The sequence below is a fragment of the Dama dama genome, chromosome 19 (genome assembly GCF_033118175.1).
Source record: "Dama dama isolate Ldn47 chromosome 19, ASM3311817v1, whole genome shotgun sequence".
NCBI classification, from domain to species: Eukaryota; Metazoa; Chordata; class Mammalia; order Artiodactyla; family Cervidae; genus Dama; species Dama dama.
In genome coordinates, this window is record NC_083699.1 from 58,679,380 (window position 1) to 58,694,127 (window position 14,748).

The 14,748-nt window shown below is 38.3% G+C and overlaps 1 protein-coding gene across 38 annotated transcripts in view; it reads left to right on the plus strand.

Moving 5' to 3' along the window:
* ZBTB20 (zinc finger and BTB domain containing 20) overlaps positions 1-14,748 on the plus strand; it is an 846,735-nt gene that overhangs the window by 66,576 nt on the left and 765,411 nt on the right. The window contains exon 4 of one of the 38 annotated variants that reach the window (XM_061167114.1): positions 9,994-10,049. The exons of the other annotated variants lie outside the window; for them this stretch is intronic. The gene's annotated coding sequence lies outside the window, so the exon portion shown is untranslated. The remainder of the gene's footprint in view (positions 1-9,993; positions 10,050-14,748) is intronic. 38 annotated transcript variants of the gene reach the window in all.

Genomic DNA, 14,748 nt, shown 5'->3' on the forward strand with positions numbered 1-14,748 from the left:
TACTCACCTATAAACTGCAGATAAGAAAACCAAACTCCCACAGTGATGGAGACTAAATGAGATCATATTGTAAAGCTCCTAACATTTTGCCCAACATAATAGGGACTCAATTACTGATATACATTATTAATGTAATGTAATGTGATATGACAGTCTTCCCTGGTAGCTCAGTGATAAAGACTCGCCTGCAGTGTAGGAGATGTGGATTCGATCCCTGGGTCAGGAAAATCCCCTGGAGAAGGAAATGACAACCCACTCTAGTATTATTGCCTGAGAGATCCATGGACAGAGGAGCCTGGCGGGAAACAGTCCATGGGGTCGCAAAAGAGTCAGACACAACTTAGCAACTAACAACAACAACCATTATGTTCTACCATAAGAAATTGGCAACTTTATATTTTTTTAGTAAACAATGTACTAACTTGTGAATGAGCTTGTGTGGAGTAGATATTGAACATAAATGAACTGATGATGGCATTAAGGTATGTGGATTAATAGTGCTTGCCAGTCTACTATATAACAGTTGTGAAACTGATGAAAAAACAGTAATTGATAAAAATGTAGTCCCATGATTTTTAAGCTTCTACTTTAATAAAATGGTTGTGAACTTTGTGAATACACTCTTTTAAGGCATCTGACACTATTGTTAAAAAATGAGAATACCAGAATTTCAGGATCATTCTTATTCCTACCTCATGGTTGTTGTGAGGGTTAAGTGAGATAATGCACTGAAATTATAGTGCCATTATTAATAACAATAATGCAAGTGCCTAGCTCATGGTAAGGGTTTGAAAATGGTAGTTGATTTTTTTTGTTACTATTTTATTATTACCTTTGCCAGTTCTCTACTCCCACATGTATTTCCCACCTCTATATATTCTTATTCTTACTAGTAGTGTTGTTCTCTGCTTAGAATAAATATATGAAATATGTCTTTCAATGGTCGTTAACATAAACATAAAATAATGTATCTATAATTTGTCAATATTCAAATTAGCTAGAGTGAAGTAAGACTCCATTACTGGAGCATGAAAGAACTTTAATTGCTGTGGATGAAATTTCTGAGTAGTTGCAAGGATAAAGAAAAATTTCTCTCAAAGAATTATAGGTATCTTTTGTCATAGTTTAGAGATTCCCAGACTTTTTGTTTGGAACTCAGTATCATTAAACCTCCACAGCCTCATACATATGGAAAACAACAGAATCTCAGCTGGTGTAAGATATACAAACAGCAAGATTACCTAGATGAACTGTTCCTATTCAAGAAGTCTAGTAGGAGTAGGCTAGTCAGACAGGAAACAATTAGCTTGTATGCACGGATTTTGAAGACAGACTATTAGGTTTGAATTCCTACTCTGAAGCTTAGTTCAGTTCACTTCAGTCACTCAGTTGTGTCTGATGCTTTTTGATCCCATGGACTGCAGCATGCCTGGCCTCCTTGTCCATCACCAACTCCTGGAATTTACTCAAACTCATGTCCATTGAGTCAGTGATGCCATCCAACCATCTCATCCTCTGTCACCCCCTTCTCCTCCCACCTTCAATCTTTCCCAGCATCAGGGTCTTTTCAAATGAGTCAGTTCTTCCCATTAGGTGGCCAAAGTGTTGGAGCTTCAGATTCATCATCAGTCCTTCCAATGAATATTCAGGACTGATTTCCTTTAGAATTGACTGGTTGGATCTCCTTGTAGTCCAAGGGACTCTCAAGAGTCTTCTCCAACACCACAGTTCAAAGACATCATTTCTTCAACGCTCAGCTTTCTTTAGAGCCCAACTCTTACATCCAGACATGACTACTGGAAAAACCATAGCTTTGAATAGATGGACCTTTGCTGGCAAAGTAGTCTCTGCTTTTTAATATGCTGTCTAGGTTGGTCATAACTTTTCTTCCAAGGAGCAAGCGTCTTTTAATTTCATGGCTGGCAGTCACCATCTACAGTGATTTTGGAGTCCCTAAAAATAAAGTCTGTTACTGTTCCCACTGTTTCCCCATCTATTTGCCATGAAGTGGTAAGACCAGATGCCATGATCTTAGTTTTCTGAATGTTGAGCTTTAAGCCAACTTTTTCACTCTCCTCTTTCACTTTCGTCAAGAGGCTCTTTAGTTCTTCTTCACTTTCTGCCATAGGGTGGTGTTATCTGCATATCTGAGGTTATTGATATTTCTCCCAGCAATCTTGATTCCAGCTTGTGCTTCCTCCAGCCCAGCGTTTCTCATGATGTACTCTGCATATAAATTAAATAAGGAGGGTGACAATATACAGCCTTGATGTACTCCTTTTCCTATTTAGAACCAGTCTGTTGTTCCATGTCCAGTTCTAACTGTTGCTTCCTAACCCAAATACAGATTTCTCAAGAGGCAGGTCAGGTGGTCAGGTTTCCCATCTTTTGAAGAATTTTCCAGAGTTGTTGTGATCCACATAGTCAAAGGACTTGTCATAGTCAATAAAGCACAAGTAGATGTTTTTCTGGAACTCTCTTGCTTTTTGGACGATCCAGCAGATGTTGGCAATTTGAGCTCTGGTTCCTCTGCCTTTTCTAACCCAGCTTGAGCATCTGGAATTTCACAATTCACATATTGTTGAAGCCTGGCTTGGAGAATTTTGAGCATTAGTTTACTAGCATGAGATGAGTGCAATTGTGTGGTATTTTGAGCATTCTTTGGCATGGCCTTTCTTTGGGATTGGAATCAACACTGACCTTTTCCAGTCTTGTGGCCACTGCTGAGTTTTCCAAATTTGCTGGCATATTGAGTGCAGCACTTTCACAGCATCATCTTTTAGGATTTGAAATAGTGCATAACTTTAAGTGAGTTATTTTGCCTATCTGTGTTACAGTTTCCTTACCTACAAAATGAGGCTGAAAATAGAACCTACTATATAGGACTGTACCCAGTTGTGGATGGGACTGGTGATAGAAGCAAGGTCCGATGCTGTAAAGAGCAATATTGCATAGGAACCTAGAATGTTAGGTCCTTGAATCAAGGCAAATTGGAAGTGGTCAAACAAGAAATGTCAAGATTGAATGTCGACATTCTAGGAATCAGTGAACTAAAATGGACTGGAATGGGTGAATTTAACTCAGATGACCACTATATCTACTACTGTGGGCAGGAATCCCTTAGAAGAAATGGAGTAACCATCTAGACAACAAAAGAGTCCGAAAAGCAGTACTTGGATGCAATCTCAAAAACGACAGAATGATCTCTGTTCATTTCCAAGGCAAACCATTCAATATCACGGTAATCCAAGCCTTTGCCCCAACCAGTAACGCTGAAGAAGCTGAAGTTGAACAGTTCTATGAAGACCTATAAGACCTTTTAGAACTAACACCCAAAAAAGATGTCCTTTTTATTATAGGGGACTGGAATGCAAAAGTAGGAAGTCAAGAAACACCTGGAGTAACAGGCAAATTTGGCCTTGGAGTACAGAATGAAGCAGGGCAAAGGCTAATAGAGTTTTACCAAGAGAACGCACTGGTCATAGCAAACACCCTCTTCCAACAACACAAGAGAAGACTCTACACATGGACATCACCAGATGGTCAACACCAAAATCAGACTGATTATTTTCTTTGCAGCCAAAGATGGAGAAGCTCTATACAGTCAGCAAAAACGAGACCAGGAGCTGACTGTGGCTCAGATCATGAACTCCTTATTGCCAAATTCAAACTTAAACTGAAGAAAGTAGGGAAAACCACTAAACCATTCAGGTATGACCTAAATCAAATCCGTTATGACTATACAGTGGAAGTGAGAAATAGATTTAAGGGACTAGATCTGATAGACAGAGTGCCTGATTAACTATGGACGGAGGTTCATGACATTGTACAGGAGACAGGGATCAAGACCATCCCCATGGAAAAGAAATGCAAAAGGCAAAATGGTTGTCTGAGGTGGCCTTACAAATAGCTGTGAAATGAAGAGAAGCGAAAAGCAAAGGAGAAAAGGAAAGATATTCCCATTTGAATGCAGAGTTGCAAAGAATAGCCAGGAGAGATCAGAAAGCTTTTTCAGCGATCAATGCAAAGAAATAGGGGAAAACAATAGAATGGGAAAGACTAGAGATCTCTTCAAGAAAATTGGAGATATCGAGGGAACATTTCATGCAAAAGTGGGCTCAATAAAGGACAGAAATGGTATGGACCTAACAGAAGCAGAAGATACTAAGAAGAGGTGGCAAGAATACACAGAAGAACTGTACAAAAAAGATCTTCATGACCCAGATAATCACAACGGTGTGATCACTCACCTAGAGCCAGACATCCTGGAATGTGAAGTCAGTGGGCCTTAGAAAGCATCACTCTGAGCAAAGCTAGTGGATGTGATGGAATTCCAATTGAGCTATTTCACGTCCTGAAAGATGATGCTGTGAAAGTGCTGCACTCAATATGCCAGCAAATTGGGAAAACTCAGCAGTGGCCACAGGACTGGAAAAGGTCAGTTTTCATTCCAATCCCAAAGAAAGGCAATCCCAAAGAATGCTCAAACTACCACACAATTGCACTCATCTCACACGCTAGTAAAGTAATGCTCAAAATTCTCTAAGCCAGGCTTCAGCAATATGTGAACCAAGAACTTCCAGATTTTCTAGCTGATTTTAGAAAAGGCAGAGCAACCAGAGATCAAATTGCCAATATCCACTGGATCATTGAAAAAGCTAGAGAGTACATCTAGTTCTGCTTTATTGACTACACTAAAGCCTTCGACTGTGTGGATCACAATAAACTGTGAAAAATTCTGAAAGAGATCGGAATACCAGACCACCTGACCTGCCTCTTGAGAAACCTGTATGCAGGTCAGGAAGCAACAGTTAGAACTGGACATGGAACAGCAGGCTGGTTCCAAATAGGAAAAGGAGTACGTCAAGGCTGTATATTGTCGCCCTGCTTATTTAACCTATATGTGGAGTACATCATGAGAAACGCTGGGCTGGAAGAAGCACAAGCTGGAATCAAGATTGCTGGGAGAAATATCAATAACCTTAGATATGCAGATGACGCCACCCTTATGGAAGAAAGTGAGGAGGAACTAAAAAACCTCTTGATGAAAGTGAAAGAGGAGAGTGAAAATGTTGGCCTAAAGCTTAACATTCAGAAAACTAAGATCATGGCATCTGGTCCATTACCTCATGGGAAATAGATCGGGAGACAGTGGAAACACTGTCAGACTTTATTTTTTTGGGCTCCAAAATCACTGCAGATGGTGACTGCAGCCATGAAATTAAAAGATACTTGGTGATTGGAAGGAAAGTTATGATCAACCTAGATAGCATATTAAAAAGCAGAGACATTACTTTGCCAGCAAAGGTCCGTCTAGTCAAGGGTACTGTTTTTCCAGTGGTCATGTATGGATGTGAGAGTTGGACTGTGAAGAAAGCTGAGCAGCCCTTCGACTGCCAGCAGATCCATCCTAAAGGAGATCAGTCCTGGGTATTCATTGGAAGGACTGATGCTGAATCTGAAACTCCAATACTCTGGCCACCTCATGCGAAGAGTTGACTCACTGGAAAAGACCCTGATGCTGGGAGGGCTTGGGGGCAGGAGAAGAAGGGGACGACAGAGGATGAGATGGCTGGATGGCATCACCGACTCAATGGGCATGAGTTAGGGTAAACTCCGGGAGTTTGTGGTGGACAGGGAGGCCTGGCGTGCTGTAGTCCGTAAGGTCGCAAAGAGTCGCACACAACTGAGCAACTGAACTGACTGACTGATATAGGACTGTCCTGAGGATTAAGTGATGGGGTTCATGTACATCTTATAGAGCAATAATAGAGTAAGCTCTCAATAAACATTTCTTTACTACCTGAGCCATAAGGGAAGCCCAAGAATACTGGAGTGGGTAGCCTATCCGGTTCTCCAGAGGATCTTCCCAACCCAGGAATTAAACCCTAGTCTTCTGCATTATAGGCAGATTCTTTATCAACTGAGCTATCAGGCAAGCCCTGATAAATATTGATTAACACCAGTATAATATAGTAAGCTCTCAGTAATCGGATTCTTTACCAGCTGAGCCACAAGGGAAGCCCAAGAATACTAGAGTGGGTAGCCTATCCCTTCTCCAGTGGATCTTCCTGACCCAGGAATCCAGCTGGGGTCTCCTGCATTGCAGGCAGATTCTTTATCAACTGAGCTATCAGTGAAGCCCTGGTAGACATTGGTTAAAACGAATATAATTATTAGATAAAGCAGAATAAAATTAATGCTGCAAAACAATCAAAATGAAGTGATACAGTATTATAGAGGATGGTAATTACTGATATTTTTTCATTCTGTGGCTGGGGGCATTGGAATTAGGGGAGTTTTCTTGGATGAAGTGATGTTTAAACTGAAACCTTGAAACATAATTTCTGTAGGGCGAGAGAATATGGAGAGGTAGGAGTCTGCTGGTTTCTAGGCTAGGTGGATAGTCTAAGCAATGATTTAAAGGTGGTACAGAAGTAAAGGTAAAAACTTCCTGGACTTTGGAATCAGAAAGACTGCTATCTGAAGCCCAGATTTGCTCCTTATTAGCAGTGTGGCCCTGGGCAACACAGGGTCTATTTGATTTCTTCCCCTCTGAGATGTGATCTGGTAACTCTGTCTAGACAGTAAGTTATAGTGATTATGGGGCTTGTCATGTGCTGCCTGTTGTCCAATGTCTATAAAGTGTTTTGTCCAATTTTTAGTTGTTTAATTCAGGAGGCTAACTCCTTTGTTGCTTCCGTCATTTTCAGAAGCAGAGGACCAAGATATTACTTTCACTTTTCTCCTCATTGAGTTTGGGAGTTATCTAATTTTGTTAGCACCCTGTTGTTAGTTACCTTTGTTGTACTCACTTCATTGCATTACAATATTTAGTTCACTTATCTGCCTTTTCACTGCACTGGCTTCTTTGAAAATGGGGACTGTGTCTGGTTCACTTTTATTCCTACTACCAACCTGCTGCTATGGAGTCTGGAACATAGCAAGCTGTTACTGAATATCTTTTACATTCAGTATCATTACCATGAGTTGTAGTTTAATGCTATACTGTGAAAGACTGAATGTTATGCTAGAGTTTGGACTTTATTTGGTAAACCACCCAAGGTTTTTAAGAAGGTAAGGGAAATTCCTTGAGCCTTTATTTTTATGGAAGGTAATTCTGGAAGCATAAAGAAGGATGACAGAGATTAGAGGATGAAAATACTTAGATTACTTAGGATTCTAGATAGTACAGTGGGAGTAGAAAGAACATTGACAGGATCTGGTGATTGTTTGAATGGGTGCTGCTAAAAGGGGTGGTGAAAAAGTGATGACTCAGGTTTTCAAAATGGTTGATCAAATCCTTTAGAATGAAATATTATGTTCTTCTGTCTTCTTTGATACCTAAATTAAGGATTTTAGTATAAAAATTTGAGAGCAAATATTCACAAAGAAGTAATTAATGGTAGGGATTTAACTTATTTTTTTACTAGAATAAAGCTTGAATTAGAAATTTTATAATTCTTAAGGGAAATCAATTGTGGGTCTTATTTTATTATGTAGTAATTTTCCATTGTACTCTAAATATCATTGTCTCTCTTTACATACATTTTCCCTCATTATAATCTGTTTTCATTGGCTACCATATTTATGTGTGTATATATTTCTCTTTCCTCATTAGTTTCTAGGTTTTTCTGAAAGATTGCTTCTTTTAGTCTTTAGAATGTGTTGGTATCGGACTCAAATTCATTTTGTGTAGTTGTGTGGGATAGTACCTGTAGAAGAACTGAGAGTAAGAATTAATTTTTCTCAAAAATATTTCAAAGTTTCTTTTATAGTATCAGTTTTCATCCAAATTGTCTTCTCTTTTTGAGAGAAGTTAAGAGTTACTGAGAGAGTTGAAGCCGTGGTAGAAGTGATGGAACAAGAAACGTTAGAACAATTATGGAAACCCTCCAATGCCAAACATTTATGTATTAAATATAATCATTGAAAAGTTAAAACACTTATAACAAGAACTTATTTACAGTGGTCTGAAGGACATTAATTAGACCTAATGGATTGAAAATGTGGAAAAAAAATTTTTCTCCTAGAGACTTCTATTCATTCAATCCTGTAAGGAAGTAATGCTTCTTATAAAGGGTTATCTAACTCGAAAAGAGTGATACAATGTTTGAATCAACAATAGCATCCTGACAGGGTAGGGGAATATTTTTGATTTTACATCCCATTTCTCATTTTAGTTTCTTCTGTAAACTATGTGTTACTCCTGTTACAGAGAAAGACACACCCAGTGACTACCATTTGTTGAGTCACTCTGTGCTGGTAACCGAACTATGAGGTAAATATTATCTCCCTCTGCACAGCAGTCTCACAAGGTAGATATTATTTACATATTATCAATGAAGAATCTAAGGCTAAATTAGATTAAATAACTTCCATAAAGCTACATGTCTAGTTATGGCAAGTTATTTGGAATCAGTGGTATAATAGGTAAAAAGAGATTGCTAAATCTAATGTGTATTCTGTTACGTGCAACGAAAGGAGGTTTTACCTTTCATCCAGTAGATAGAGGAAGATGATCTGTTTTGGAACAGGAGTCAAAAGGGCTAAGGAACGCAGGCAAGTGTTTGTGTTTCTGGCTGGTCAGAGTGAGTGTATCCGTGAATGCTGACGCCTCACCGTGCCATGTCTCTACAAAATTCTAGGTGCTGCTTTACTACTTTGTACAGTGATGTCCAGGGCAACTCAAAACTGCATTATGCCTTGCTGAGGCCAGTTAAGGAGCCAGGAGCAATGGTGACTACAGGGAATTTTTTTTTTTATATAAGTTTTAACTGTATTTGGAACATCTTTTGTGGGGCAGACTTATTCCGTAAAACTTATTCCAGGCCATTAGAGCACCTTGGACCCAATGCCATGTATTGAAAGTCAAATCAGTTTCAACTCTGATCTAATCTCAGAGTCTGTGGTCCTAATCAGTGTTTTATTGTGTATAATAAGCATATTATTTAGTTACTTGCATCAGTTTCTGAAAATCCTGGATACAGTTTTAAACGCCAAAGTGATTTTGAGTACCAGCCCTGAGGAAAAAAAAAAATCAATTATATAAAATGATCTCTTACTATAAATAGGGAACCCCAAGAACATATAATCAATTAGAATTTATCGGTTTCTTTTAATGGCAAGAATATTCACACCTGGGTGAATTTTAGTAATTAAAAAACCCTGTCTCTTCTAAGTTCTGCTGTAAAGAAGTCTAGTTATTTGCCTTAGTTTCAAAAGAATAATTCCCTAAGTATTTCAAAATGTCTGATGGGCTGCCCCAGCTATTCTCTTTAGAAGCTTCTTTCTCATCCTCATGGCACATCCCTCTGGCATGCATGACCAGCTGCAAGCAAAACCCTGTGGAATAAGAATTCTTTCATCCCTTTGTGTGATGTGTTTCATTTGCAGAGTTTGGATGATCCTCTTCGGCAGCAGAGGCAGGCATTGTTAGTTTCAATAGGCGGCCTGGATGTGCAAGAACAGTCATCATAGAGACAGGCTCTCAGGGTCTATCCCTTCGTGCCATGGTGCTGTGTTAGATCACTTTCCGCTGCTGGATTAATGGCCAGAGAAAAAGGAAGACAAACTGTACCCAAATCAATCCAATTAAAGTGCTTGGACTTTACTGACGTGCATCCTATTGTTTTCTCAACTTCCTAACCTATGGTTAATTTCTCCAGCCAGTAGAAAGGAATGACATAAATAAGAGAATTATCTCAAATTTGTAGTTTTCTTAAGTTTGAAAAGCCTTCAACATTTTGTTCTATAAGATGAAATAATAATATGTGTTTTGTATAGTTGAACTTTTTGGGGGTTTGATCTTTCTATCTCTCCTCGTATTTTCACCAAAATTACTGCCAGAACTTATTATATGAAACTGCTCAACCTTTAACATTTTGTCTCTGTTCATAGTCGCCACTGCAGCATTAGTTCATTCTGGGCATTTTGGCTTTCTTGAATCTCCAATTGATTCCCACTCTCATGACTGGTGATATCCTTTTCCAGGTTAATCAAGTATTCTCTACTTGTGCTCTGTCATCCATGCCACTCTGAGGAGGAAGGTAATTTGGGCTTTGGGCTCTCAGTCCCATCATTTGTGAAATGACCTCCCTAACTCTATGTTCAAAGTACAAGCTAGGATTTCAAGTAATAGTATATTATATATATATGATGACTGATAGTTTGTAAAGTGTTTTCATATATATTATTTTATGTAATTCTGACCATAGTTCTGTGAGATGGAGAGAGCAAGTATTATTGTCTCCTTTTTTAAATAAGGAAAGTATAATTCAGGGAGGGGAAGTGAATTATTCCACATCAAATAAGTAGTAACAGGTTGAACCTGAACTTTAAATTTAGAGCTTTTACCACATAAGGTGGTGGTTTCCTCTGGTTGGGACTTTCTTTCTTAAAGTCTGAGTTTCTTCATTTATTAATTACACATTTTTATGTGTATGAGTGTATATGTACATACTCACACATGTAAAGTAGGGAACAGGCTTTGTTATACTTTATTGAGCTTAAGATAGAATTTTATGACTTTAGTTTTTATCAGTGAAGTAGTCTCCCAGTATTTCTGTTTAAGAAACATAAGAAGAAATATATTAACTTCCTAGTATAGAATTTTGGTGTTATTGTAAACCCGCTATCAAATATGATTATATTTTTCAATTGTAAATCCATTCTGCCAGAAACCTAATATACTTATTAAATAGTATTCTTTGTGATTAGGGAAGGTATGAATATAGTAGAAGCCCTCCTGGCCAATCCCTACTTTAGGCTGATAGGAAACTCTGAATTATGGTGTATTTCTGTCTCCCTGTTTATTTGCTGTTATGCTTACTTAGAGTCATTTGTGTTTGTTTTTAAATTTGTTTCTGCCAGTTGAATGTGCAATGGTAATTTAATTATGCAAACTGGTGAAATATGAGTAAAAAAGTATAAATATCTATTGATATTGTGAAATTTAAGTTGACTGATTTGGAAAGACTTTTTAAAGGTGAATCACTAAAACAAATTAGTGTGGGTAGACAACAGTGAAAGATCTCCCAGGACAAGGGTAGTGGATGAATGTAAAAATTTGGAAGGGTCCTGCATTCAATTTGCTTTGCAAGTCTCTTTAGGCACTCACTGCCATTAAATAAACAAAATCTTTAAACTCTCACTGACTGTACATAAATGCTACATTGTGGAACAGTCTGAGTAAGGAGAATAATGTGACTTAGCAGATCAAGAGTCAATGACAGCCTTTGATCTTACATAAAAGATTGGTCAATCAGTGTAAATTTTATGTTTTAACTTTAAAGGAACGAAATACCTTTAAATTCATTTAAACAACTTTCCCCCTGTTTTTCTGTATCCTGTTTAAAATATGAAGATAAAAATAATTTTACCTAACAAGGAATTTTTTTGACTATGTGAGGATTAAATGAGATAATACATGCAGAGTGCAGAGCACCTAGAACAATGCCAGGCACAGATACTGAAAACATTAGCTATCATTGTCATCATCAATATCATTTCCTCTCCCCACCTCCTCCTCTTCATCCTCTGAGTTTATTTGCTGAAAGGCTTACATACACTGATATTAAAAAATATAATCTTCTTGATCACAACAGCCAGCTATTGGAATGTTATGTTTGGATTGGCAGTGAAACTGTCCATTTCCTAAGCCCACCCCACCCTACTCTTTCTTTCAGATTTATGAGAAGAGGAAGTATAACTATAACTCATTTATTCTCAGGAACTGCTGAGACCTGAAATTGTAGGTGAAACATAAGTGAAAGGGTCGGATGTAGTCTCAGCTGAAGACTATCAAAAGGGTTGAAACGTGGAGAGTTTCAGGTGGAGTTGTGTGTAGTGCTTACATGGCATGTACCCACACGGAACCTAGATCCAGTCAAGATGCTTTTCCACATTTGTTTTGTTCAGTGGCTAAGTCATGTCTGACTCTTTGCAACCCTGCGGACTGCAGCATGCCAGGCTTCCCTGTCCTTCACCATCTCCTGGGTCTAGTCAAGTTGTTTCTCTACAGAGTTCTCTCACAATTGTAAACAGAGAACACGGAAAAGAAAAAAGAAATATTGAACAAAAAAAAAACCCTGGTAGCTAAATGGGAATAAGGATAAGCATTGTACTGTATGCCTTCAATTCCTAAATGCTTCTGCTGACCAGTAGGTTACAGGTCTTCATTAAGGATTCCACATTTAGAAACTGCTTTTAGGAGGAGAATTTTCTAAGTGCTGACACACACATTTTCATATCATTTCACATCCTGTTGTCCTGTGTAAGAATGTGCTCTTCATAGAAAAAAAGACTTAAACTCTAGGGGCAGAGATGTTACCAGCAATGCTGATAGTGTCCTCCAGGGTTTGGATGTTAGTGCTCAGTGGTAAAGAATTTGCTAGGAGTGAAGAAGCTGCACAAGATGTGGGTTCTTTCCCTGGGTTAGGAAGATCCCCTGGAGGAGGGCATGTCAGCCCACTCCAGTATTCCTGCCTGGAGAATCCCATGGACAGAGCAGCCTGGAAAGCTACAGACCATAGGGTTACAAAGAGTTGGATGTGACTGAAGCAATTTAGCATGCACACAATATAGTGGTTGACTCAGTGCTGGTGGCATTGGAATGAATGTGCCATCAATGGGTTCTTTTTAATTACTACTATTCATAGAAGTGTTGTTATTTACCTTCTATAGATGGCTTGCATGACACTTCCATAATTTTAAAAGCTAAAGCAAATAGGTAGCCAAGGGGAGTGTAAGACATTTTCCAAAGTTGAGAAACAGTTTTTAAATGGTATAATCTGAAGTTTATTAAGTACCACTTTGTGTCCTTAAACAATAGAGTTATCACTGTTGGTCACTTTCTATGCCTATTATGGAATTAGGTCTATTTCATTTTCGTATTATAGTCTATCCTTACTGGTCATAAAACCTTTGAAGGGAAGAAATCTTGTCTTTCCCCTTCATGACTCTTTATATCATTGGGATTGCTTCAGTTTATACAACATACATTTTCCTTGTTGTTGTTCAGTCATTTAGCTGTGTCTGACTCTTTGCTCCAAGGATTGCAGCACGGCAGGCTCCTCTGTCTACCGCTATCTCCCAGAGTTTGCTCAAATTCATGTCCGTTGAGTCAGTGTTGCCCCCAACCATTTCATCCTCTCCTTTTGCCTTCAGTCTTTGCCAACATCGGGTTCTTTTCCAGTGAGTTGGCTCTTTGCATCAGGTGACCACAGTATTGGAGCTTCAGCATCAGTCCTTCAATGAATATTCAGGGTTGATTTCCTTTAGAATTGACTGGTTTGATCTCTGTGCTGTCCAAGGAACTCTCAAGAGTCTTTTCCAACACCACAAAGCATCAATTCTTTGGCACTCAGTCTTCTTTATGGGCCAGTTCTCACATCTATTGATGACTACTGGTAAAACCATAGCTTTGACTATACAGATCTTTGTCAGCTAAGTGATGTCTCTGCTTTTTAATGTGCTGTCTAGGTTTGTCATAGCTTTCCTTCCAAGGAACATTTTGCATTTTTCTACCCACTAGTTATATTAAAATTTCTCCTCTACTTTGTCTTTTCTGTGCTCTTGTTTTAATCATTATTTGTGCATGTGTGCTCAGTCGCTTCAGTCATGTTTGACTCTTTGCGACCTCATGGACTATAGCTTGCTAGTCTCCTCTGTCCCTGTGATTCTCCAGGCAAGAATACCTGAGTGGTTGCCATGTCCTTCTCCAGGAGATCTTCCCAACCCAGGGATAGAACCCATGTCTCCCGCAACTCCTACAGTGCAAGCGGGTTCTTTACCCACTGAGCCACCTGGGAATCCCTTCAATTGTTATATATCCTATCAATATTGGCTATCCTCAGCCTTTTGCCCAGGAGTGTGTCTTCACATATTTTTCTTTGCTCTTCCATATGTCAGCATTTGTTAACATGTATAGCCTATACTTTTATTTCTTAGTTTGTTGATTTAAATTTTGTCCCTTTTTTTTTCTTTAGCTACACCATTTCCATAGTCGTTTTAGATGAGGACAACAGTGGAATTTATAAAAACTAGATAGCATCCCGGAAAATACCCATCTTTATTCTGTAATATGATATGCTCGGTACTCAGACTTCTACCTAGTAAGAAGCTACACATTATACCTTTTTGTTATACAAGATATTTTTAAGGTGATGGGATTCAAGAGAATTCCTTTTTTTCAGAGGAAATTCCTGATATTCCTGATATTTAGAATCTTTTGCTAAGGACCTTTATAGAAATAGAAAAGAATAGTCTCAGTTTGAATATGTTCACAGTGCTCTGTTTTTGACTCATATGCCTTGGGCCTGCTCCTTGATTTCTTAAAAAATTATATTTATTTTTTCCCAGTTTTATTGAGATATAATTGACATACAGCATTGCATACATTTAAGGTGTGTAGCATAATGATTTGACTTACATACACCATGTAGTAACTTTGGTGAATATTCATCATCTCATATCAATGTAAAATAAAAGAAAAAGAAAAAAAATTTTTTCCATGTGATGAGACCTCAGGATTTACTCTCTTAGCTTTCATATATAACATAAAGCAGTATTATTTATCTTGATCATGTTGTATATTACATCCCTAGTACTTATTTATCTTTTATCTTTTGATCACCTTCGTCCAATTCCCTTCCCTTCCACCCCCTGTTTCTGGTGATTACAGATCTGATTTCTTTTTCTGTAAGATTATTTGTCTTTTTTTCTTTTTCTTTTTGGAAGTATAATCAA